At 43.3% G+C, this 24,873-nt stretch overlaps 2 long non-coding RNA genes across 2 annotated transcripts; one reads left to right on the forward strand and one right to left on the reverse strand.

Moving 5' to 3' along the window:
* Positions 1-23,417, forward strand: LOC138761920 (uncharacterized). Its single transcript, XR_011356622.1, has 3 exons — positions 1-363; positions 1,983-2,050; positions 23,141-23,417. It is a non-coding gene; the product is annotated as an uncharacterized lncRNA (long non-coding RNA).
* LOC138760112 (uncharacterized) lies at positions 7,886-9,606 on the reverse strand. The gene is made up of 3 exons (XR_011355425.1): positions 8,913-9,606; positions 8,728-8,838; positions 7,886-8,588 (listed from the first exon to the last, which is right to left on the reverse strand). It is a non-coding gene; the product is annotated as an uncharacterized lncRNA (long non-coding RNA).
* Positions 23,418-24,873: the final 1,456 nt, after the last annotated feature.

A 24,873-nucleotide genomic window follows, 5' to 3' on the forward strand; every position in this document is an offset into this window, starting at 1 on the left:
TAGACCCCAGTCAGGGCGAATGGGCAACATCATCTTCACAAAGGCACCCCAAAGCTGTGTCCCCTACTCTATTCCCTATACTCTCAAGACTGTGTGGCCAAGTTTGGCTCCAACTCAATCTACAGACTCACTGATGACACCATTGTTGTTGGTCAAATAAAAGAACGTGCTGGCGAAAAATCTGATTGGGTGGTGACTGAACAAACTGCAAGAATTTGAGGGCTTGTTCTCAATGTCACCAAGACAAAGGAGCTTATTGTAGATTTTAGGGAAGAGAAGCTAAGGGATCAGACTTAGAGAGAATCCTTCAAGTTCCTGGGAGTCCATATTTCAGAAGATCTCTCCTGGAGCCAAAACATCAAGGTAACCGTGAAGATGCACAACAACACCTCTACTTTCTAAGAAATCTGAGGAGATTTGACATGTTGTTGAATACTCTTATCAAAATTCTACAATTGGACTGTGGAAGGTATACTGGCTGGTTGAATTGCAGCCTGGTTTGGTAATTTGAATACCCAGGTATGCCAAAGACTGCAAAAGGTAACAAATAGCCTGGTCCTTCGCCAGATCTGACCTCCAAATCCATTGAAGTCATATATGTTAGGAGATGTCTAAAGAAGGAAGCCAACATCATAAAGGACCCCGACCACCCTGGTTACAACCTCTTGTTGCTGCTATCTTTAGGAAGAATGTTCAGAAACTTTTATACTAGCAGCACTAGACTCAAGACCAGTTTCTTTCCAACAGCTATGGACCCTTGTACCTTCCCTTGTTACACTAATCATGGACTGCTTCACACCACAAAAGGATATTTTACATTATTCCATCATATTTTTCCACTAGGATAACTGTGAATATTTATTATCTATTTATCTTTTATATTTTTGCCTCTTTTTAATTCAATTAATGAAGTACCTGCATTTCTGCAGAAATTAAGAATTTCAGTGCATATGTACAATGTACAGTATATGACAATAAACTTGCTATCATTACCATAAGAACATAAGACCATAGGATATAGGAGCAGAAATGGGCTATTCAGCCTATCGAATCTGCCTGACATTCATTCATGAGCTGATCCAACAGCTCCACTTGCAGGCCTTCCATCCATAAACCTTTGATGCCCTGGCTAATCAAGAACCCAAAAATCTCTGCCTTAAATACACCCAATGACCTGGACTCCACATCCACCTGTGGCAACAAATTCCACAGACACACCACCTTCTGGCTAAAGAAACTCCTGCATATCTTCTGTTCTAAATGGATGTCCTTCAATCCTGAAGTTGTGTCCTTTGTCCTCCTAGACTCTCCCACCATGGGAATCAACCTTTCTACATTTACTCTGTCCATGCCTTTCAACATTCAAAATGTTTTAATGAGATCCTCTCTCATTCCCCTAAATTCCAATGAGTTCAGGCCAAGAGCAGTCAAACCTTTCTCATTTGATAAATCATTTGAATGAAAAATCCTGGAATTTTTCTTGTGAACCTCCTGTGAACCCTCTCTAAATGAGCCAAAAACTGCTCCAATAGTTCAGTGAGGCCTCACCAGTGGCTTGTAAATCCTGGACATCACATATCTGGTCTTATATTATTTTCCTCTTGAAATGAATGGCAGCATTGTATTTGCTTTAAGGCTATCTTGCATGAGGACTTTCAGGTCCCTTTGAATCTGAGAATTTTCAATTTTCTGCCCATAAGTGCATGGCCATACACTTTCCAACGTTGTATTTAATTTACCACTTCTTACATCTGATGAGAAGCAATGTTATATGTGGATTGTGGTAGGTCACTTGACCTCCCTGTCTGAAACTTATTCAGAAGTCGCATGCCTGCCAATTAAGGTTGGACTCCAGCCACCCATCAGTGCACACCTTACCGTTGGCTCATTTAAATAATTCAGTGTAATCATTGGGCAGTTACCCAGCTCAGAACAGTATAAAACATTGATTCATACCAAATTTCTTTCTCTCTGCCTCTTAGTCCAAGTCTCGGACATTACTCCATGCCAGATCGCTACTGTGGACATTGCTGGAGAAGTCGTGAGTAAGGTATGCAATACACTTAAGTTGAGATGTAGTACTGCAATAGACCAGTTTTTGCAGTAAGCCACACCGCTGTTGGTACAGGGAATCAGGAATGTGTTTGAAAGTCCCCGTCTGTGAAGAGTGTACACATGCTGGACCGTGTAAAAAATAGATGACCACTGGTAACAGAGTCCAATTTGGGTCTGATGTGAATGTCTACATAGTTGTTTAGTGGAAGAGTAATTAAGTATCTTCGGTGTTGGTGCTGCACAATTGCTCTGCAAGAGGAGGTATAAGGTGCTCCTTCTGTCCGATAGCCTGCAGGTCATCCTTGGGAAAAGTGTAGTACCTGTTTAGCCTCCCCATCAGGATCACATGAAGTCATGGAGGGCAGTTGGTGGATGGTTTTCATAAGGAGATTCTACAAATTGGAATTTATGGTTGTAAAACTAAAATCGTAGGGCAGATGAATCTGCGGATCAATGCCCAGGGTTACCCATCCAATATGGACACTGCAACTGAAGTATTTTTCCCTTATATAATCATGAATTCGATATCAACTATGTTCAAAGATGGAGCCCTCACCGAAGGAAAACAGGGAGGCAACTAATATAATTTGGAGGGTCAGAGATCGTGAAGGATGGAGAGATGTGATCACCCACACCTAATGGCAATGCACCTGAATGAATGAATTGAGTATCATTTGACGTCTTCCCCTGTTTGTGTCCCGCGTGTTCAATAAAGTTATCTTTGATTGCAATGTTTGTGTCCAGTTTTGTCTCTCTGTAAACGTGATACTTTCCAAACATAACTAATGGTAAAACAGGCTAGGTTTCTATCTAGAACACTGAGAGGTGAAACATATAAAATCCTGAAGCATCTTGACTATGTAGAAATGGAATGGTAAAGTCTCAAGCCAGGGATAACTGTTTGAAAATAGTGCATTGCCTATTTAAGACTGAAACAAAAAGAAATGGTGTCAAGGGCAACAGAAGCAAAGGCATTGAATATTTTGAAGGCAGAATAAAATGAATCAGAACCAAAATTTATTGTCATGAACATGTCATGAAATTTGTTGTTTTTTTTGGCAGCATCACAGTGCAAGTATTTATATAAACCATCCTACCAAATAAATAAAAATAGTGCAAGAAAAAGACAAAATAAGATAGTGTCTAAGGTTCATTGTTCATTCAGGAATCTGATGGCAAAGAGGAAGAAGCTGTCCTTGTACTGCTGAGTACTCCTCTTTAGGTTCCTACACCTCTTTCCCAATGGTAGAGCGAAGAGAGCATGGCCTAGGTGGTGGGGGTCCTGCTTTCTTAAGATACTCCTCATGTAGATGTCTTTGATGGAGTGAAGACTGGTACCCGTGATCTCGCAGGCTGAGTTAACAACCATTTGGAGATTTTTCTTGTCCTGAGCATTGGCACCTCCATTACCATACAGTGATGGAACCATTCAGAATGCTCTCCTCATTACACCTGTAGAAGTTTTCAAGAGTCTTCGATGACATACCAAATCTCCTTAAACTCCTTATGAAGTATAGCCATTGGTGAGCCTTCTTTGTAATTGCCTCAACATGGAGGCTCCAGGACAGATCCTCAGAGATACTGACACCCAGGAATTTGAAGTTCTTGACCCTCTCCATTGCTGAACCTTCAATGAGGACTGATTCATGTTCTCCTGATGTCCACAATCATCTACGTGGTTTTGTTAACGCTGAGTGCAAATTTGTTGATGTGACACCACTCAATGGTGTCTATCTCCCTCTTGTATGCTTCCTCATTGTTGTCTGTAATTCCGCCAACAACCGTGGTAGCATTTAATTGTTCCTAGCTACACAGTCATGGGCGTAGAGTAGAGGTGGCCAAACCTGCTTAATGTATTGCCACATATGATAAACTTCAGATGTTTGAAAGTATAAACAATCATGCGATCACAAGCCATGCCCATTAAAACAACTATGGTGAGCAGAGGCTCATATGATTCCTGTCTCAGGACTCTGTATTGGATGACCCTGGAAATGACACTTAAAATATTGGTTTTGAACAATACTGTTTGAATAAGACGCCCCCCCCCCCCCACAAAAAAAATCTTGGCACTTACTGCTGAACAGTGGATGCTATTAAAAACAAATCACAATATTTTAATAACAAATTATCGTTTAAATTTGATTTTGATATTTTAAAATAAACCACTGTCAGCTCCTGTCACAGGCCATTTAAAGCCTGTGCAGAATTGACCCCAGTTAGACTGGGTGGATGGACCCTGCGGAGGAGTGCTGAGACTTCACAGATAATTAACGGGGCATGCGCATGATTGAATTGGAGCTGGCAGGAATATAGTGACAGCGTTGCAACTTTGTCTTCATGGTAAGAATTTTAGACTCCTTGTATAGGATGACCCAATTTTAAGTTTCGTGGATCATCCTATACAACGGCATATATGGTTGTGCTGCAAGCTGCACATTTAATGTTAAAGAGCCACAGTTTGGACATCCCTGGTGTAGACTGAGTAGAGCAGTAGTCTAAGCACACTTCCTTAAGGTATGCCTGCGTTGATAGTCAGTGAGAAGGAGACATTGTTTCCAATTCGTACTGAATGTGGCCTTGCAATGAGGAAGTCAAGGATCCAGTTGGAAAGTGAGACGCAGAGCCCCAGGGTTTGGAGCTTGTTGACTAATAATGGTATTGAAGGCTGAGCTGTAGTCTATGAAAAGCAGCCTTATGTATGAATTACTGTTTTCTAGGTGATCCAGAACTGAGGGGAGAGCCCACAGCCCCTTTTCCATTGGCACACTGTCCCAGGAATTAACTGGGAACTTACTGGGACAGGGTCCAGTGGAAAAGGAACAATGTCCGAATGCAGGCATCAAATGACATAATTTCACACTGGGGGTTAACTGCCTCTACTCCGACATTTGCAGGTGCCGGTGTTCGAATAAAACGAATGGAAAAGGGAAGACTTACATCCTGAGACAGAAACTACATCAATTTTTTTTTACGTGATTATGTTTCACCACGTGCTGAGGCATCGTGTGTTAAGGCTGACTGGCTCCTGAGAAGCTCTTCCTCTCCTCAAGTGGAATTCAAAATTATAGTACTCGAATGTGCAAACTCAGTGGAATAAAATCTGCTGGGTAGTTTTTAAAAGATTAGACTCAGAAAAAATACAAAATTCTAAAAAATCAGACTCAGAAAAAAAAGTAAATTATGTCTGCAAACTGGGGTGATAGAGAAGTGCAAAAGCTACTCTCATTGAGGCTGGATGAGAGTAATGCAGTTCGAAAGAACCAAAGACTTGTTGATCCAAACCAAGGCTTTTATTAACTAAAAGACTGGAGCATATCACAAGCAAGTCGACCAGTCCAGAATGACCTGGTCTGGCTAGGAGCAATCCTTTAAGACCTGCCAGTAGGTGTGGCTACACGCTCAGCCAATCGCAGTCATTCTACACATTGGTGATAGAATCTGTACTATCACAATGAGGCTGTAGGGGAAGATTGACAGGCACCATTTAAGATGGCAGGTTTTATGAGAGGATAGCATCCAAGCTCAGGGAATTGGGGTATAACAGGGACAAGATTCAGGTAATGAATAAACTCAAGACACTTAAGAGGAGGTTCTATCAGGTCATGGACCATAACAGATGGAGTAGGAAGGTCCGATTAGATTGGCCTTATTTCAACCAGGCTTATAGTATCTGAGGTACCAGCAAGCAAGCTGAGCCCCTCTCCCTGGTAGCCAACTTGCAGCCTAGTTAGGTGGTTGCTGTACAAACTCCAGAACAGTTTGTGACCATAGGTAGAGGAAAAGGAGGAGGTGGAGGGACCTGATGCCCTCCATACCTCATCTATCTCAGTTGCATCTTCACTTCTCTATAGTGTACCCTCTCCCTTTGCCTCATCCACTGCCAGTAGCTCAGCCACACAACAGACCACAGGAGTCCAGAAAAGAGGCACCTTGTCTGATGCTGCACCAGAGACTGGTAAAAATCATTTTTCAACTGTTCATCATTGCCAATATATTTACAGGTCTATGGACATGACGTGACATGTAAATCTCATATGTGTTGCACTTGTAATCCAGGAACTGAAGGGAGTTGGAAATACAGGAAGTCCACAAAAAAGCAGGAGGCTTCAACTGAGCGATGAGAACTCCTATGCAAACTGGACCTGGTGGTCAAGGAACAAGAATGGAAGCATAGGGAGAGGCAGGTGGAGATTATGCAGGCAGAGTCAGGAACATGAAGCTGACAGGCAGCAGCGCCATGCAAACAACGAAGAACTATCACACCTGATCAATAAGATCAGGCAGAAGATGCAGGGCCAGACATGCATGATGAGGAACCTGGCATCATCAATCAATCTGATTGCCACGGTCAAGGCTTGGACCTCCACCAGCAGATCTCCTTCCATCATTGGCCATCCTCCTGCATCCTCCCTCCAACCAGCTGCCTCCTCCCTTGTGCCACATGCATCATTCCATAACCCTCCATCCTTTCAACACCATCAACAGGCCCCATACAATTCTCCTCCATCCTACCACCTTCCACAGCCTGTCCCCTTCCAAATCCTCTCCTCCTCTCGTTGCTGTTATCCTGCACCTGTGCACCCCACCTACATGCCCACTGCCATGGCCCCCTCAGGAAGGGAACACCAGACACAAGGTGGTGATAAAGGTTCCATGAATAACTTCCTCAGTTCCCCTTTCCTGTGTTCTTACATCCAGTTTCTGGAGGAAGAGTCTGAGTGTTGAGAATGCAAAGCAAGCAATTGCACGTTTTGCAAAAAAATCAGAAGTTCATTTCTAAAGTTGTTAAGTTTACATTTTGTTATTGGTTGTAATCGTTGATAAACTGTGCACATCAGTTTATTTTTGAGTTACAAATGTGACTGACTCTTGTGAACCTCGGAATTGTAAGATGTTTACCTGACTCTTATATCGTTCTTTGATTTCAGAAATGCACTGCCTTTAATGACATTTTAAGTGAACGTTTGTCCGTGAACTACTCTTTGCAGACGATGCCGCTTTAGTTGCCCATTCAGAGCCAGCTCTTCAGCGCTTGATGTCCTGCTTTGCGGAAACTGCCAAAATGTTTGGCCTGGAAGTCAGCCTGAAGAAAACGGAGGTCCTCCATCAGCCAGCTCCCCACCATGACTACCAGCTCCCCCACATCTCCATCGGGCACACAAAACTCAAAACGGTCAACCAGTTTACCTATCTCAGCTGCACCATTTCATCAGATGCAAGGATCGACAATGAGATAGACAACAGACTCGCCAAGGCAAATAGTGCCTTTGGAAGACTACACAAAAGAGTCTGGAAAAACAACCAACTAAAAAACCTCACAAAGATTAGCATATACAGAGCCGTTGTCATACCCACACTCCTGTTCGGCTCCGAATCATGGGTCCTCTACCGGCATCACCTACGGCTCCTAGAACGCTTCCACCAGCGTTGTCTCCACTCCATCCTCAACATCCATTGGAGCGCTTTCATCCCTAACGTCGAAGTACTCGAGATGGCAGAGGTTGACAGCATCGAGTCCACGCTGCTAAAGATCCAGCTGCGCTGGGTGGGTCACGTCTCCAGAATGGAGGACCATCGCCTTCCCAAGATCGTGTTATATGGCGAGCTCTCCACTGGCCACCGTGACAGAGGTGCACCAAAGAAAAGGTACAAGGACTGCCTAAAGAAATCTCTTGGTGCCTGCCACATTGACCACCGCCAGTGGGCTGATATCGCCTCAAACCGTGCATCTTGGCGCCTCACAGTTTGGCGGGCAGCAACCTCCTTTGAAGAAGACCGCAGAGCCCACCTCACTGACAAAAGGCAAAGGAGGAAAAACCCAACACCCAACCCCAACCAACCAATTTTCCCCTGCAGCCGCTGCAACCGTGTCTGCCTGTCCCGCATCGGACTTGTCAGCCACAAACGAGCCTGCAGCTGACGTGGTCTTTTACCCCCTCCATAAATCTTCGTCTGCGAAGCCAAGCCAAAGAAAGAAGTGAACGTTTACAGATGTTTACTTTTTACCATGATCATTCAGAACTTTATTCTTACAATTAAAGAAGTTGTTGTTGCACTAAGTTCTTAGATGAGCAATAACCTCTTTTGACATTTTGCAGTCATGCTTCAGTTGTCTTCCTCACGTCTATACAAGACGGTCATGATAGCCTCATGTATAGCCTGGTAACCCCAGCCTGTTGGACCCCATGTAGGGAACCCTTTCTGGTGGAGAGAGATCTGTTTCTACAGTCTTCCACTCTTCCAGGAAGTGTTATTTGTTGATCTCACAAATGTTATGCAAGACACAGCAGGCAACAACAACATCTGACACAAAAGCAGAATTAACGTCCATTCTTTAAGCAGCCTTTGAAACGTCCAAATGTATTTTCCTCAACCATCCGTGCAGAGCTCAGTTCAAAGTTTTATTTTCGCTTAGACCAATCTATGACATGATGCTGAGTGAATCCCTTCATTAGCCATCTTCTTAGTGGGTAGGCTGATTCACCTATCAGATGTGCAGGGACTTCCACTCCATTGACTTCTTTGGAAACCTGTGAGCAGAGGAATGAGAAGAGACTTGATGCTCATAGTTTAGGGCCCATAAGAAAGTACCTGAGGTCTTTACCTGGCATGCTAGCAGATTAAATGAGCTTGTCCTAAGCTTGGTCTAATATTGTGATATTCACTTACATCATGGGGGAATAGGTAACTGCATCCTCAGCCTTTCTGTAAATAGGAGAGTTGATAAGAACTCCAGCATCATGGGTGTGACCTGGCTAACCCACATGCATATCTGTGAAGCTAGAAACACAAAAGGACAATAAGGCTTAATTCATTGTGAGGATAATTGATATTAATGGATTCATCATCCTTACCAGCTGTTGTGGTCGACACCAGCTTGCAGAACAATTGAGTGCTAACTTTTGCGATGGTAGTAGAAAGATAATCATCTTGCAGGGATATGATGGATATTTGTGTGTCATCCTTGGCACCAGTGCACATTGGATATCCACTCCTTCTTTCAAATGCAGCGATTGTCTCCCAAAGAAGCTCTCCACTTGGCAGCGCAATGAAACAATTCATGAGGAGCTTCTTCATTGTGAATGTCACTTGCCTCACCACCTTGAATACAGTGGTTATACCCACACCAAACAGAGCACTAATGGAACAATACTCACAAGGGGTGGCATACCGCCACAGAGCTATTTCAAGTCTAATACACGGCTTCAGAGGCTTCCAGCAGTTGGTTATCTAACGCCTCAACTGTGGTTGGAGGATCCCCGCAATGAAATCAAATGTACCACGACATATTCTAAGATTCTCACACCACTGCTCATCATCTTATTTATCCATGACTTTGCTCCAGAACACAGGTTCGTGAGGTCTTTCACTCTTACACATCTTTCTGCTCCTATGCATCTTTTCAAAATACCTCATTACAACCAGGAGTTTGCGCTAGTGGATGGTCAACATAGCTTGTCTCTCCCCTTCAAAACCCTCCCAGGTTATCTGCATTATATTATTGGAAGCAGATACACCATCTCCATTGGCCTCCCCCATTGCTTGCATCAACTTTCATATAAGGAGACTTTTAAGACTTGATTGTCTAGCAACAGACCCACACAATTCCATGATGTCCAGGGCGACCTGTGTGATGTTGGCCATTGTTCTACTTAATGACAATTTCACTTCCTGCTACTGCATGTGACATCACACGTGATGTTTCCAGTGGAAGGTAGAACACTCTGATCCCCAGGCATGAGTTGTGTTTAATGGAAAAGCCCACCTCACTGACAAAAGGCAAAGGAGGAAAAACCCAACACCCAACCCCAACCAACCAATTTTCCCTTGCAACCGCTGCAATCGTGTCTGCCTGTCCCGCATCGGACTTGTCAGCCACAAACGAGCCTGCAGCTGACGTGGACTTTTTACCCCCTCCATAAATCTTCGTCCGCGAAGCCAAGCCAAAGAAGAAGAGTAGAAACAGTACAAGCGGGTTCCTATCCCAGGACACTGCACAGCCAATTTACTGGGATGCCAGTGAAAAGGAGGCTAATGATATTGCGTCTGCTGTGGAGTGATTTTCCACTGGCATCCCAGTTAATTGGCTGTGTAGTGTCTTGGGATAGGAAACCCTTTGTGCCATTTCTACTTGGCCTCTCTTAACTGGGTCACAACTCATCTCTGGGGATTGGCGTGTTTTATCTTCAACTGGAAATGGGTGACTTTCTGCTGTCCATTTTCCACTGGTTTTATCAGCATGCTGGCATCAGCTGACCCTGGGGATATGCATCAGGGTTGAGGTTGTTAATCCCCAGCGTGAAATTATGTCATTTGACACCAGTGTGCTGACAGTTTTCTTTTTCCACTGGACTGTGTTCCAGTTAATTCCTGGGACAAGGTGACAGTGGAAAAGGGGCTTTTGGTACATGATAATTCCGGCATGACGAACCTCTCAAAGCATTTCATCATAGTAGATGTGAGTGCTACTGGATGATAGTCATTGAGGAAGCTCACTCTGCTCTATTTGGGCACCAGGATGACTGATGGCCTTTTGAAATGGAAGTGGTAGATGCTGGAAATCTGAAACAAAATATTAAATACTAGAAACTCAAGGGCACAGGCAGTACTGTCGTGGTATAAACAGAATTCAGGTCAGAGATTCTTTATCACAATTGGAAATTGAGGAGACAAGTTAGTTTTAAGTTGCAATGGATGTAGAAGTGACAGACTGATCTCTGATAGATTATTGGCCTAAGTTGCTATGATAGCAACCTAGTACCATTTTAATGAGAGAATTTGAACATAAAAGCTGTGAAATGCAGATATGGAAAAATAAATGCCCAGGAGGTAGGACTGTGCTACTAGGTGGAGATTAACTGAGCCAATATTCCTCAAGATACCTATCTGATCTTCGCTGCCTAGACCTCATATATCCAGATTTCTTCCACCTGACAGATTTTCCACCTTTATTGTCAACCATGGTTTCTTCACTCTACCATTTCTCTTCTGCGTCACCAGAACACATTTTTCCCTAACATCCTGCAAGAGACCCCTAAACATCGACCACATATCCATAACAAAATTTCCCTGAAAAAAATGTCATCTCAAGTTCAAGCCTTATAGCCTCATTGTTTGCTCTTCCCCAATTAAATATTTTCCTGTCTTCTCTCCTTGTCCATGACAAAGCTAAAGGCCAGGGAGTGGTGGTGTCTATCCCCCAAATGTTCACCCCTGAGAAATCTGTGACCTGACCCAGTTCATTACCTAATACTAGATTTAATATGGCATTCCCCCAGTTGGCCTGTCAACATACTGCGACAGGAATCCGTCCTGGACACACTTAATAAACTATGCCCCGTCTAAGTCTTTGGCACTAAGTAAGTGCCAGTCAATATTAGGGAAGTTGAAGTCATCCATGATAACAACCCTGTTATTTTTGCATCTTTCCAAAATATGCCTCCCAATCTGCTCCTCGGCATCCTTGCTGCTACCAGGGGGCCTATAGAATACTCCCAATAGAGTAGCTGCTCCCTTCCTGTGCCTAACTTCCACCCATACTGACTCAAAAGAGGATCCTGCTACATTACCCACTCTTTCTGCAGCTGCAATAGTGTCCCTGCCCAGTAATGCCTCCCCTTCTCCCCACCTCTCTATCAAAATCCATTCCTGCCCTGGTGCAATGGAAAAAACCTTAAACTTTTAAATCTGGAAAGCTGTGATGCACAAGTCAGATAATGAGCTCCTGTTTGGCAAGCTTACATCAGGCCTTGTTTTAACAGGCATTGCTGACAGATACATCAGTCTTGGAGTGGAATGGAAAATTAGAAGAGGAGGTACGATGAAGTCAGTGTCATACTGCAGACAGAATGCAGGATGCAAATTGATCACTCAATTTGTGCTTGGCTTCTCTAAATGTGGGAGAGACCATATTTTGCATACTGAATGCAGTATACTAGATTACAAGATGGAAACTAATTTTTTCTTCACCTGGAAGGATGGTTTGGTTTCCAGATGATGAGAGGGAGTAAATTGGAAAGATAGGTGTTGCACATCCCACATTTGCATGAAGAATTCTTGAAGAAAGGGGAGTGGCTGAAGGAGATAGAAGAATGAACCAGAGAGTCACAAATGTCTCTTCAGGATGTGGGAAGGGAAGGGAGGGGAAATGATGAAATCATGTTGAATTTGGCAGAAATTGCATCAAGTGATCCCTTGAAAGCCAAAACTGGTGGGGTGGAAGTTATGGACTAGTGAATGAGAGTGGAGTTATGGGAAATAGAAAGGATGTGGCAAAGCCCCTAAGCAGAGGTGAAACCATGATTGTAGAAGAAAAACCTCTCAGAGTTACCTATATGAGGAATTCTAATCATAGAATGCAGGAGATGAAGGAAGTGGGAGAATAGAATGGTCCTTATAAGAGACAATCTAGAAAGATGAGCAGTTGATGTAACTGCAAGAGTTTGTGAAAACAAGATGACAAGTGGTAGACAAATTAATGAAATGTTATAGCCTGTATGAGTGCAGGAAACAGATCCAATACGGTCATCATGGTCATGGCAAATAATTGAGGGAGAGGCTCCAAGGAAGACTGAAAAAAAGACTGGTGGACAAATTCCACAAAAGGACATCTCTTCCACATTTCCATAGCTACATCTTTGATCCAGCAAAAGAGGGTGATTTGAAAGAGAAATCGGTCACTATGAGAAGGAACAAAATGAAGGGAACGAGGTTTTTAATAAGCAAAGAGGTTTAAGATTACCTTGGGTTGGAAGTCGAAGTTATAATCAGATCAACCATGATCTTATTGAACCCTCAGCATGTTTGATTGGTCAAGAGACCTACTCCTATTTCTAATTTCTATGTTTGTAGGTCCATATATACATGCCAGTTGAAAGGTGATGGATATTGTTGAGTTAGTAGAAGGATCATCACAGTTTTCCTCTTTGAAATGATTCAAATGTGTTCTGTTAAAGTTCACCTACTCTAATTTGATATTCTTTTTGGGCAGTCTCTCAAGATTGAGGATGACTTGCATCCACTTTGATTTTGTGGGTTCTAAGGAGGCTGATGAGTCCAAAGTGAGCCATGGACTTCTCCATGATAGGGCAGGTTGCAGCTGTTGGGTGAAATAGGTGATTGGCGAGGTGGCCCGTTCCTTCGAGCACAGTTGGAGGGTTTCTGTGTGGTCATGGATCAAGGCCTTGAGTATCTCAACACCATCCAGAATCATGGTGCAAGATCTTGAGGTGCTCAACACCATCGCATTATGCAGCAAGGTATCGAAGTGCTCAACAGAGTCATGGTGCAATGCCTTGAGGATTTCAACACAGTCCAGGATACTCCTTTTCCACTTTGAGCAGTCAGAGCAAGCCTTCAAAGAACCAGTAGGGATGTTGCATTTTTTTCAAAGAAGAATTCAGCACATCCTTGAACAATTTCCTTTGCTAATCTTCTCATGATGGAGCTCTGAGTATAATGTCTGCTTTGCGAGTCCAGTGTGAGACTCCTGAACATCGATGCCTGCCCAAAGTTGCTGATTAAGTGTAACTAGGGCCTCAATTCTCAGGCTGGTGGCCTGTGCAGGCTCTCTGACATTACTGTAGTTCTCTTACCCTTTCAACAATCTTGGAGGAATTTGCAGAGATTTTTCCAGTCCTTTAAGATGCCTTCAGTAGGTGGTCCAGGTCTCAGCAGCATATTGAAGGCACAAATCACTGCTGCCCAGAGGAACATGAATTTTGTGTCAGATTTGAGATCTTGATCTTCCAAATCACTGCTCCTCAATTGACCAAAGACTCTGCTGATACATTGAAGAGGTAATAGATTTTATCATCAATGCTGGACCAGATGCACAAAAACCACAATAATGTGACCAGAACTTTGGGGCTTGAGTTGTAAGGAGAGATTGGATAGACTTGGACTTTTTTCCCTTGAGTGTAGGGGGCTGAAGGATGATCATATGGAGGGATAGAAAATCAAGAGGGGTATTGTTAAGGCAAATTATGAGAGTCTTTAACCCAGAGTAAGGCCATCTAAAATTTGGGGGCATAGTTCTAAGATGAGAGGAAAGATTCAAAAGCACCTGAGGCACAAGATTTTCACACAAAAGAATGGTCAGTATATGGAATTATCTGCTAGAAGAATTTGTGAAGACAGTGCTTTAAAAGATTTAGATAGGCACTTGGATAGGAAAGGTTTAGATGGATAGGGGATAAATAATGGAGAATGGAATGCATAGATGTGCTGGAGAAACTCAGCAGGACATAATGCATCCGTAGGAATTAAAGGATAACTAATGTTTTGGGCTTTTACTTCCTATCAATATTGTGTGACTGCTGAGTTTCTCCAGCATGCTTTTGTATTGCTCTCGACCCTACCATCTGCAGACTGTCTTGTTTAACAGGAAAATTGAACCATCTGGGATAGAGAACATGGTCAACATGGATGAGTTGGGCTAAAGGATCTGTTTTTGCACTGTATAACTATGGCTCTGTGACTCTTTATCTGCTGGGGCCAAGAGGTAGCTCCCAAGTGGTTCACATTTTCTTGCATTGAACTATCAGCTCAAATGTTGGCCCTAACTTCAACAGCGGCAACTCAAAAGTCTACTAATTCAATACCACGTGATCACAGGACATTGGCAGAACGGTAGGCAAGTGTGTGGCTTGGACCGACAGATCTCATGGCTATTGGAAACCCAAAACTCCCTCCCCCAGCAAAACAAGCAACCAAAGGAGTAAAAAATGGGCAGAAACATCTAATTTTTTACTTCAAAAGTTTCAAATTCTAATGTCAAATGATTTCAATGGGAAGACATCCAAATGTCCTCATTCATCTGCAATATCAGTTAGACCAGTAGGTGGCAGTGTAAAAGGGCTTCCCCAGTAACTGGAGTGATCGCTGAACAAATCCAGCAAGATATATATCCCTGTAAAAAAATAATGTGATTTTATTTTAATAAAAGTTGGACAATGGTACAACAAAACCACTAAAGCAAACAAATTTAATTTAATGTTTTTGTTTGAGTGAATGGGAGCTGTGTTATGAAACATTTTTGTAAGTAAAGCTAAATAATTGATCTTCCCACCATGTCTATCTCTTCATTCATGTTGCAATACAGAGACATGGTGGAGAAACTCAGCAGAGCATGCAGAATCCATAGGTTCAGGCCCGAAACATTGGTTATCCTTTACTTCCTACAGATGCTATGTGACCTGCTGAGTGCCTTCAGCATGTTTGTGTATGGCACTTGACCTCATCATCTGCAGATTCTCTTGATTAACATTCTTTATTCATGATTCTCCTGACCTTGAGTTATACAGTTTGCTTTCAGGTTTTGTCCTTTTGCATGTTTCATGTTTCCAACGTCAGCACAATTTCATTTTTTAATAGATTATACATTATTTTGACAGTGGAAAATATTGAATGGAAAGTATTGATTGCGAAGCTGAATTGAAGTCATTGCCCACGTTTACTGTCAGATTTGTTTAACACAAATATTTATGCTGCCTTTGACCACTGTTTCAATCAGTCTGATAAATGATACAAAACTAATTGAAATGTAGCAGCTATGGGGCAGCACAGTTGGTGTAGCGGTTAACACAACGCCTTTATAGCGCCAGCGATCAGGACTTGGGTTCAAATCCCGCAATGTCTGTAAGGAGTTTGTACGTTTTCCCCATGTCTGCGTGGGTTTTCCCCAGGTGTCCAGTTTCCTCCCACCATTTGAAATGTACTGAGGGTGTTGGTTCACTGGGTATAAATCGGGGGGGGGGGGGGGGGGGGGCGGCAGAGACTTGTAGGCCACAAGGTCCTGTTACTGTGCTGAATGTCTAAATTTTTTTAAAGTTAAATAAATAACTGTGAAGCACTCATTACTTGCTGTTGAGTCCTTATTGATGCAAAGTCATGTGAAAAATCACATTTACATTTGGTTAATTTGTCAACGAGTTGTTATAATAACTTCATCAGGATTCAATTGTAGACTTTTAAAAAGAAAATTTCAGTTTAATCGTGAGATCAAGAATTTTCTTGATTTATTTGGATTTTTAGGTGAGGATCCAGGGTCTCTGCCTCAGGAACGAGAGGTCCAAAGAACCTACAAGTGTCCAAGTGCAAAGCCACTGTGGTGATACCACTGTGATGTTGTTATACCACTGGTACTGTATCTCTGCGTATGGATGGCCCACCTCCTCCCTGTAACTCCCCCCCCCCTGGAATTCCCCAATAAAGGCGATTATGCCTGAGTCCCTCCCTCGGTACAGGCCAGCAATAGGAGAATGTGTCCAGTCTTATGTTGTCTAGTAACTCCAGTCTTTTGGTGTTATTGATAGCATTTCAATTTTATTATTATGAAGTTTTTTTTTATTACAACGGACAAGTTTCTGAGGCTGGACAAGCTAGACATTGATCCTCAGTTGCCTGAAGCCCCAGACTGACTTGATCACTGGCTACTCTGTTTTAATGACATTCTGCACACCTCTGCTTAAGTCGTGGGTTCTGACGACAAAAAGCTACGCCTGCTACGATTGCTGGTCGGCCACCGCATCTACGCAATCATCAGGGGCTGCACAATGTACAAGGAGGCCATGAACTAGCTCCAAAGCCATTACAAGACCAGGATGAACAAGGTCTATACTAGACATCTCCTGGCCACTCGCAAACAACAACTTAGTGAGCTCCTCAAGGAATACTTTTGGGCCCTACGTGAACTCGGGCGAGCCTGCAGCTGCAAGGACATTACTGCTGAGGCCTATACAGATGAGCTCATTTGGGATGCCTGGCATCCGATCAGACTACATCTGCCAGCAGTTGCTGGAACTGGACGAACTGACTTTGCAGAGGGCCTTTGAGGTATCCAAGACATTGGATGTACCCCTCCATAACATGGACTTCTTCTCCTCCGACAGTGTGACTGCCTCATGGTGAATACAAGCGGCAACATCTTGGGACGCGGGATCCCAGGCTCCCTACATGCAGGGGCACCCGACTTCACTTGCGCCACCTCTGCTGCCGCCCCAGCACCCGAAGTGTTACTTCTGCAGTCAATAGAAGCATCCATGGAAGCATTGCCTGACCAAGGAAGCGGTATGCTTAGGATGTGGGAAGAAGGGACACTAAACCACACCTTCTCCTCTCCCTAGCAGCGCCATGTGTAGGCAGCCACCATCTTGGCCAGTGTCATTTCTGCTGCCATTTCTGCCCCCGAGCAACAACACCACGTGCCCAGCACTGAGGCTGCCATCTTAACAGCCTAGGTCGCGGGCACTATCTTACTGGTCTGAATTGGACAGTGACTCTATCAACAATCAGGAACTAGCATCAATTATACTCAACCAGGACATCCCCCACTAGGTCGCCATTTGACGATAAAGGTCAAGGTTGTCTCACTAACTGTCTATTTAGTAGCGGGAGCACAGAAAGCTTTGTACATCCTAATACCATGCAGGATTATTCTCTCGTGGTGAGCCTGATGAGTTGCAAGATCTCCACGGCCTCCAGGTCCTAGTTGGCAGAGATTTGTAGCTACTGGATGGTGACGCTGATCGTATGTGGTATAACCGATGAAAACTTTAAACTATTAGTAATGCCACAGTTCTGTGTGTCCATGATATTGGGGTTGGATTTGCAGTGCCATCTCAAGAGTATCACTATGGAGTTCAACAGACCTCATTCCCCCTTTAATCTGCCCGCCCTCCCCGTTGCACATGACTAAGTGGCATACCACAATTCACCCACTGCTTTCCACCTGCGAGCTGTCAACCCTCTGGATACCCCCACCCCTGTTCGCCAATCTTACCCTCGACTGTAAGCTGGTTGCTACCAAGAGCAGATGGTACAGAGGTGCAAAAGCTTCTGGCAGAGGGGGTCATTGAACCGAGCACTAACCCCTGGAGATCCCAGGTCGTGGTGGTCAAAAATTGGGAAAAGCTCCACATGGTGATCGATTACAGCCAAACCATCAACCATTTCATGCAGCTGGATGTGTGCCCCCTCCCCCGTATTGCAGATTTGGTGAATGGCATCGCCCATTACCAGGTTTTCTCCACCATAGATTTAAAATCGGCATACCACCAGCTCCCCATCCACCCAGATGGCTGCCTCTACCATTTCCAATTAGTCCTTTTTGGAATCACCAAGGCCCAGTTCCTAGTGAAAGCCTCCTCCTTCCTCCTGTTGGCAGAAGCTCAGGTGGCCTTCACCCACATCAAAGGAGACATCACTAAGGCCATGATGTATGCCGTGGACAAATCTACCCCGTTCCAGGTGAAGAGTGATGCCTCCGACTTTGCACTCTTAACCAAGCTGGCAAACTTGTGGAATTTTTCTCCCGCACCCTCCATGGCCCTGAATTCAGACACTCTTCTATTGAAAAGGAGGCCCAGGCAATTATTGAGGCAGTGCAACACTGGAGGCACAACCTGACTGGCAAACTATTTATGCTGCTATATGACCAACATACAATCGCTTTTATGTTTAATAATAAGCAGTGGGGTAAAATCAAAAATTATAAGATTCTGAAATGGAGAATAGAATTCTCCACCTATAAAAATGGGAAGCTCAACGAACCTTCAGATGCCTGTCCTGGGGACATGTACCAGTTCGCAGTCTGACCAACTCCAAGCACTCCATGATGACTTCTGTCACCCCAGGGTCACCAGGCTTTTTCACTTTGGTCAAAGCTAGAAACCTTCCCTATTCCATCGACAATGTCAGAACACTGACCAGAAACTGCTGGGTCTGTGCTGAGTGCAAGCCATGCTTCTACAAACCCAACAAGTCACACCTGATCAAGGCCACCACCCCTTTGAACACCTGAGTGTGGATTTCAAGAGGCCCCTGCCCTCCTCAACTGTTCAGTTGAAACCTGTACTTTCTCAACATCATTGATGAGTACTCCTGATTGCCTTTTGCCATCCACCAGCTGTAGCCCCTAGGGGAATGGCTAGGAGGAGTGGGAGAATGCCACTGTTTGGAAGGCAGTCTTCCTAGCCTTGAAATCCAGAGGCCTGTAGCACGTCGAATGACTCAAAGAAATGTAGGTTTAAACCAAGGCTTTTATTACCAAAAGATTGGAGCGTGATACATTGAGGTCAACCAGTCCAGACTGACCTGGATCTGGTTTGGTGTAGCACCTTATGACCTGGCCAGTAGGTGTGGCTACGGCTCTCAGCCAATCATTAGCGCTATGTACAAATATATACAGAGGTGATAGGATCCCATGCTATCACAGGGCTTACCTGTCTCCCATTGGCAGGAGCTCCTCCCCGAGGTGCTCCATGCAATTAAATTTCTCCTGTGTACAGCCACTAACATTATGCTACTTGAACAAATGCTTTCCTTCCCCAAGAAATCCACGTTGGGGACAATGCTACCATCCTGGTTGATGTCCCTAGGACCAATCCTGATCCAGAGGCATGTGTACAGCCATAAGACTGACCCACAGGTTGAGAAGGTCCACTTCCTCCACACCAATCCCCAATATCCCTATGTGGCATACCCGGATGAACACAAAGACACTGTCTCTGTCCGGGACCTGGCGTGCACAGGAGATTCGAGACCACCATTGACCCAGTAAATTCTACCACCACCATTAACCACTACATACCCAGGCACCCTACCCTGACCCATACACCAGTTGCCCTGACATCCATGGCCGACTCCCAGCACCCTGCCCCGACCCCCGCCCCACCTGCACCTCCAACTGTTGAGATAATTTCATATGGGATTCACTTTAGCATATGAGATCTCTGAACCAAAACCTACAGCTGTTGTGTGTAATTGGAAACATTCTGGGCTTTGAAGATAAAGTCTGGTCTTGTAATGCGTACATTCTTGCATGCATAAAAACATTAATTACATATTCACAGGTGATGCTCTCTCTTATTCCCTCTTCCTCAGGTCACCTATAAACCTGGATTTGATCTACATACAATTGTTAGGTGTAGCAGAAGTCACAGAATTACAAATGTTTCAGTCGGAGAATGTTATTACTGCCATGAAGCCAAAATAGGGTAGAATACCTTTTGTTTTTCAACTGGACAGAGGAGCTTTGAGGTGATATGGGGGGTCTTTCTTCTTCTTTGGCTTGGCTTCGCGGACGAAGATTTATGGAGGGGTATGTCCACATCTGCTGCAGGCTCGTTGGTGAATGACAAGTCCGATGCGGGACAGGCAGGCACGGTTGCAGTGGTTGCAAGGGAAAATTGGTTGGTTGGGGTTGGGTGTTGGGTTTTTCCTCCTTTGTCTTTTGTCAGTGAGGTGGGCTCTGCGGTCTTCTTCAAAGGAGGCTGCTGCCCGTCGAACTGTGAGGTGCCAAGATGCATGGTTGGAGGCGATATCAGCCCACTGATGGTGGTCAATGTGGGAGGCACCAAGAGATTTCTTTAAGCAGTCCTTGTACCTCTTCTTTGGTGCACCTCTGTCACGGTGGCCAGAGGAGAGTTCGCCATATAACACGATCTGGGGAAGGTGATGGTCCTCCAATCTTGAGACGTGACCCACCCAGCGCAGTTGGGTCTTCAGCAGCATGGATTCGATGCTTGCGGATTCAGCCAGCTTGAGTACTTCGATGTTGGTAATGAAGTAATTCCAATGAATGTTGAGGATTGAGCGGAGACAGCGCTGATGGAAGTGTTCTAGGAGCTGTAGGTAATGCCGGTAGAGGACCCATGACAATGGCTCTGTACACGCTGATCTTTGTGTGCTTCTTCAGGTGGTGTTTTTCCAGACTCTTTTGTGTAGTCTTCCAAAGGCGCTATTTGTCTTGGTGAGTCTGTTGTCTATCTCTTTGTCGATGATTGCATCAGATGAAATGGTGCAGCCGAGGTAGGTAAACTGGTTGACCGTTTTGAGTTCAGTGTGCCCGATGGAGATGTGGGGGGGCTGGTAGTCATGGTGGGGAGCTGGCTGATGGAGGACCTCAGTTTTCTTCAGGCTGACTTCCAGACCAAACATTTTGGCAGTTTCCGCAAAACAGGACGTCATGCGCTGGAGAGCTGGCTCTGAATGGGCAACTAAAGCGGCATCGTCTGCAAAGAGTAGTTCATGGACAAGTTGCTCTTGTGTCTTGGTGTGAGCTTGCAGGTGCCTCAGATTGAAGAGACTGCCATCTTTGCGGTACCGGATGTAAACAGCATCTTCATTGTTGAGGTCTTTCATGGCTTGTTTCAGCATCATGCTGAAGAAGATAGTAAAGAGGGTTGGTGCGAGGACACAGCCTTGCTTCACGCCGTTGTCAATGGAGAAGGGTTCGGAGAGCTCATTGCTGTATCTGACCCGACCTTGTTGGTTTTCGTGCAGTTGGATAACCATGTTGAGGAACTTGGGGGGGCATCCGAGGCGCTCTAGTATTTGCCAAAGCCCTTTCCTGCTCACGGTGTCAAAGGCTTTGGTGAGGTCAACAAAGGTGATGTAGAGTCCTTTGTTTTGTTCTCTGCACTTTTCTTGGAGCTGTCTGAGGGCAAAGACCAAGTTAGTAGTTCCTCTGTTTGCGCGAAAGCCACACTGTGATTCTGGGAGGTCATTTTCGGCGACACTAGGTATTAGTCTATTAAGGAGAATCCTAGTGAAGATTTTGCCTGCAATGGAGAGCAGCGTGATTCCCCAGTAGTTTGAACAGTCTGATTTCTCATCTTTGTTTTTGTATAGGGTGATAATTTTGTACAGGGGGTGTAATTTGAAGGAAATGAACGAGGCACATTTTTTATATAGTGCCTGGAACGTGAGTGAAGAGAAGAACATGGTGGGAGTGATATGAGAGCAATGTTTAAGAAGCATTTGGATAGGTGCCCAAACTGTCACGGAATAGACGATATGCAGACAGATGGGATTACTTCAATTTGGCATCATGGTCAACACAAACACCATGGGCCAAAGGGTCTGTACTGTGCTGTTTAGATCTAAGTTCTATGATATAACCTTCTACATCATCACTATCATGTGAACATGACCTGCTGCTAAAATAACTCAGAATTAATTGGATATTGGAATGTGAAGTGTGAGTACAGTTTAATGAAGTAATTTGCTCGTGTATATATTTATGTAAACCACCTGACAAAATAAATAAAAATAATGCAAGAAAAAGAAAAGGACAAAGTAAGGTAGTGTCTTTGGTTCATTGATCATTCAAGAATCTGATGGCGGTGAGAAAGAAGCTGTCCTTGTGCTGCTGAGTGCTCGTCTTCAGGCTCCTGTACCTTTTACTCAATGGTAGCAGAGTAAAGAGGGCATGGTGGTGGTGGTCCTTGAGGATAGGGGCTACTTCTTACAATACTGCCTTTTGTAGATGTCCTGAATGGAGTGAAGACTAGTGCCTGTGATTTTGCAGGCTGAGTTAACAACTCTCTGGACTTTAAACTTGCCCTGAAGATTGGCACCTCCGTACCATGCAGTGATGCAACCAGCCAGAATGCTCTCCACGGTACATCTGTAGAAGCTTTCGAGAGTCTTCAGTGAGATACCAAATCTCCTCAAACTCCTCACAAAGTATTGCTACTGGTGAGCCTTCTTCATGATTGTATTGATATGGAGGCTCCTGAACAGATCCTTGGAGATGTTAACATCCAGGATTTGAAGTTTTTGACCTTCTCCACTATTGACCCATTGATGAGGACTGGTTTATGCTCTCCAAATTTTCTCCTGAAGTCCACAATCATGTCTTTGGTTTTGCAAGTGTTGAATGCAGTGTTATGCTGTGGTACCCCTCAATTAGCTGTTCCAGCTCCCTCCTGTAGACTTCCTCATTGCCTTCTGTGGTGTAATCAGCAAATTTGTTCATAACATTTGAATTGTGTCTAACCACACAGACATGGGTGTAGAGCAGTGGGCTAAGCATGCATCGTTATGGTGTGCCTGTGTTGATCATTAGTGAGGGGGAGACATTGTTTCCAATTATTACTGATTGTGGTCTTCCAATGAAGAAGTTTAGGATCCAGTTGCAGAAGGGGATGGGGAGGCCTAGGATTTGGAACTTGTTGACCAGCAATGGGGAATAATGATGTTGAAGGCTGAGTTGTAGTCTATAAAGAGCAGCCATATGCATGAGTTGCTGTTTTCAAGGTGATTTAGATCTGTTTACAGTTTAATTTTTGTTTTTCAGCTTCATAATTGTTCTTTGACCTTTATTGGCACTACTCTGGTCCTCGTGTTGAAAATGGCAACTTACAGACTCCAAAGCTTTGAAGCAAGCCTAGCTCTCTGTATCTGGACCAATGAAGCAAATAAACATACCTGAGTTCTCACAAACACCCGTGAAGCCAAATGTCCCAAACATTATGGTGCCTTGAAATGAGGGGGCTATGTTTAAAAAGTGCTGTAATTTCTACATGGTCAAACCAAACTGTATACAAATAACCCTGAATAAAATGTGGACTGAATAGACTGTCATTACTTTCTCGTTTTAGCAGATTTGCTGGTGATAAGATCAATCTTCAGAAGACTGAATTACTACCACTGAAGGATGCACCGGGACTTTATTCAAACTATCCATTCAACATAGTGAATGATCAATTTAAATACTTGGGCATTATCCTAACCTAGAATTTAAAACATATTTTTAAAGAAAATGTTGCATTTTTAGTCAACCAAACCAAATCAATTCTTACAGGATGGTCACCACCCTCATTGACTATGATTGGTCATATTAATTCAATTAAAATGAATATTCTACCACATTTTTATACCTCTTTCAATCACTGGCAATATTTTTTCCTACATTCTTTTTTTACACTTTTGAATTATTATGTCATATATGGCAAAACAAGAAACCTAGACTGAATAAAAGATTCCTTCAGAACGCTAGAAATAATAGAGTATTTGTCCTACCTAATTTCTGTTTTTACAACTGGGCTATAAACTTAAGAAATATGTTTCTATTGTTGCAATGTGAAAAGATAGATGAAATGGGAGTTGAAATCCCTCAGAAGTACCTCCCTATGGGTGGCATTGGGGTCATTGTTACCTATCTCTATTCAAAAATTGACAAAGAACTTAATAATGACACATAGATTGAAGATCTGGAATCAATTCAGAAAATTTTTTGGACTTATGGGATTTATAGTTACAAGTCCTATAATATCTAATTATTTAGGTCAACCAGCTATTTTAGATGCAGTTTTTCAAGAATGGAATTGTTAACATATTAATAGTTTTAAATATCTTTTTTATACAACAACATTTTAAATCTCTTCAACAATTAGGGACGACAGTTAACCTATCAAATAGACATTATTTCAGATACTATCAAATTCGACATTTTGTTTGCTCTAAACTTTTAATATTTCCTACTCTTCCTGACTCAAATTTTATCAATGAACTTTTCGAGTTACAATTTACTCATAAAGGCATTATATCTGCTTTATATTATAAACTTTTGAATTTGAAAGCAATTTCTTTAAGTGGAATCAAAATTGAATGGGAGAATGATCTGAATATCTCTTTCTCAGAAAAGAAACTTCAATTTTGGGCCTGATTTACGATTCATCATTGTACACGAGTCATAGTCTTATTCAATTCAAAGTGCTACATCGTGTATGTTTCTCCAAAGTTAAACTTGCTCAAAATTATTCTGATATTAGTTCACTTTGTGACAATGTTACATGCTTTGGACTTGCCCTAATTCGTAAAAATATTCAACCAACATTTTTAGAACTTTTTCAACCATATTCAGGATCACTTTAGATCCATGTCCAGTAATTGCACTATTTGGTTTTTCTAAAAATATAAATATTATTTTAACTTTTAATCAAAGATAGGTTATAGCATTCTCCACTCTATTAACAAGAAGAACAATTCGATTAAAATGGAAAGATGAGTTCCCACCTATACATAATC

The sequence above is a fragment of the Narcine bancroftii genome, chromosome 4 (genome assembly GCF_036971445.1).
Source record: "Narcine bancroftii isolate sNarBan1 chromosome 4, sNarBan1.hap1, whole genome shotgun sequence".
Lineage (NCBI taxonomy): Eukaryota > Metazoa > Chordata > Chondrichthyes > Torpediniformes > Narcinidae > Narcine > Narcine bancroftii.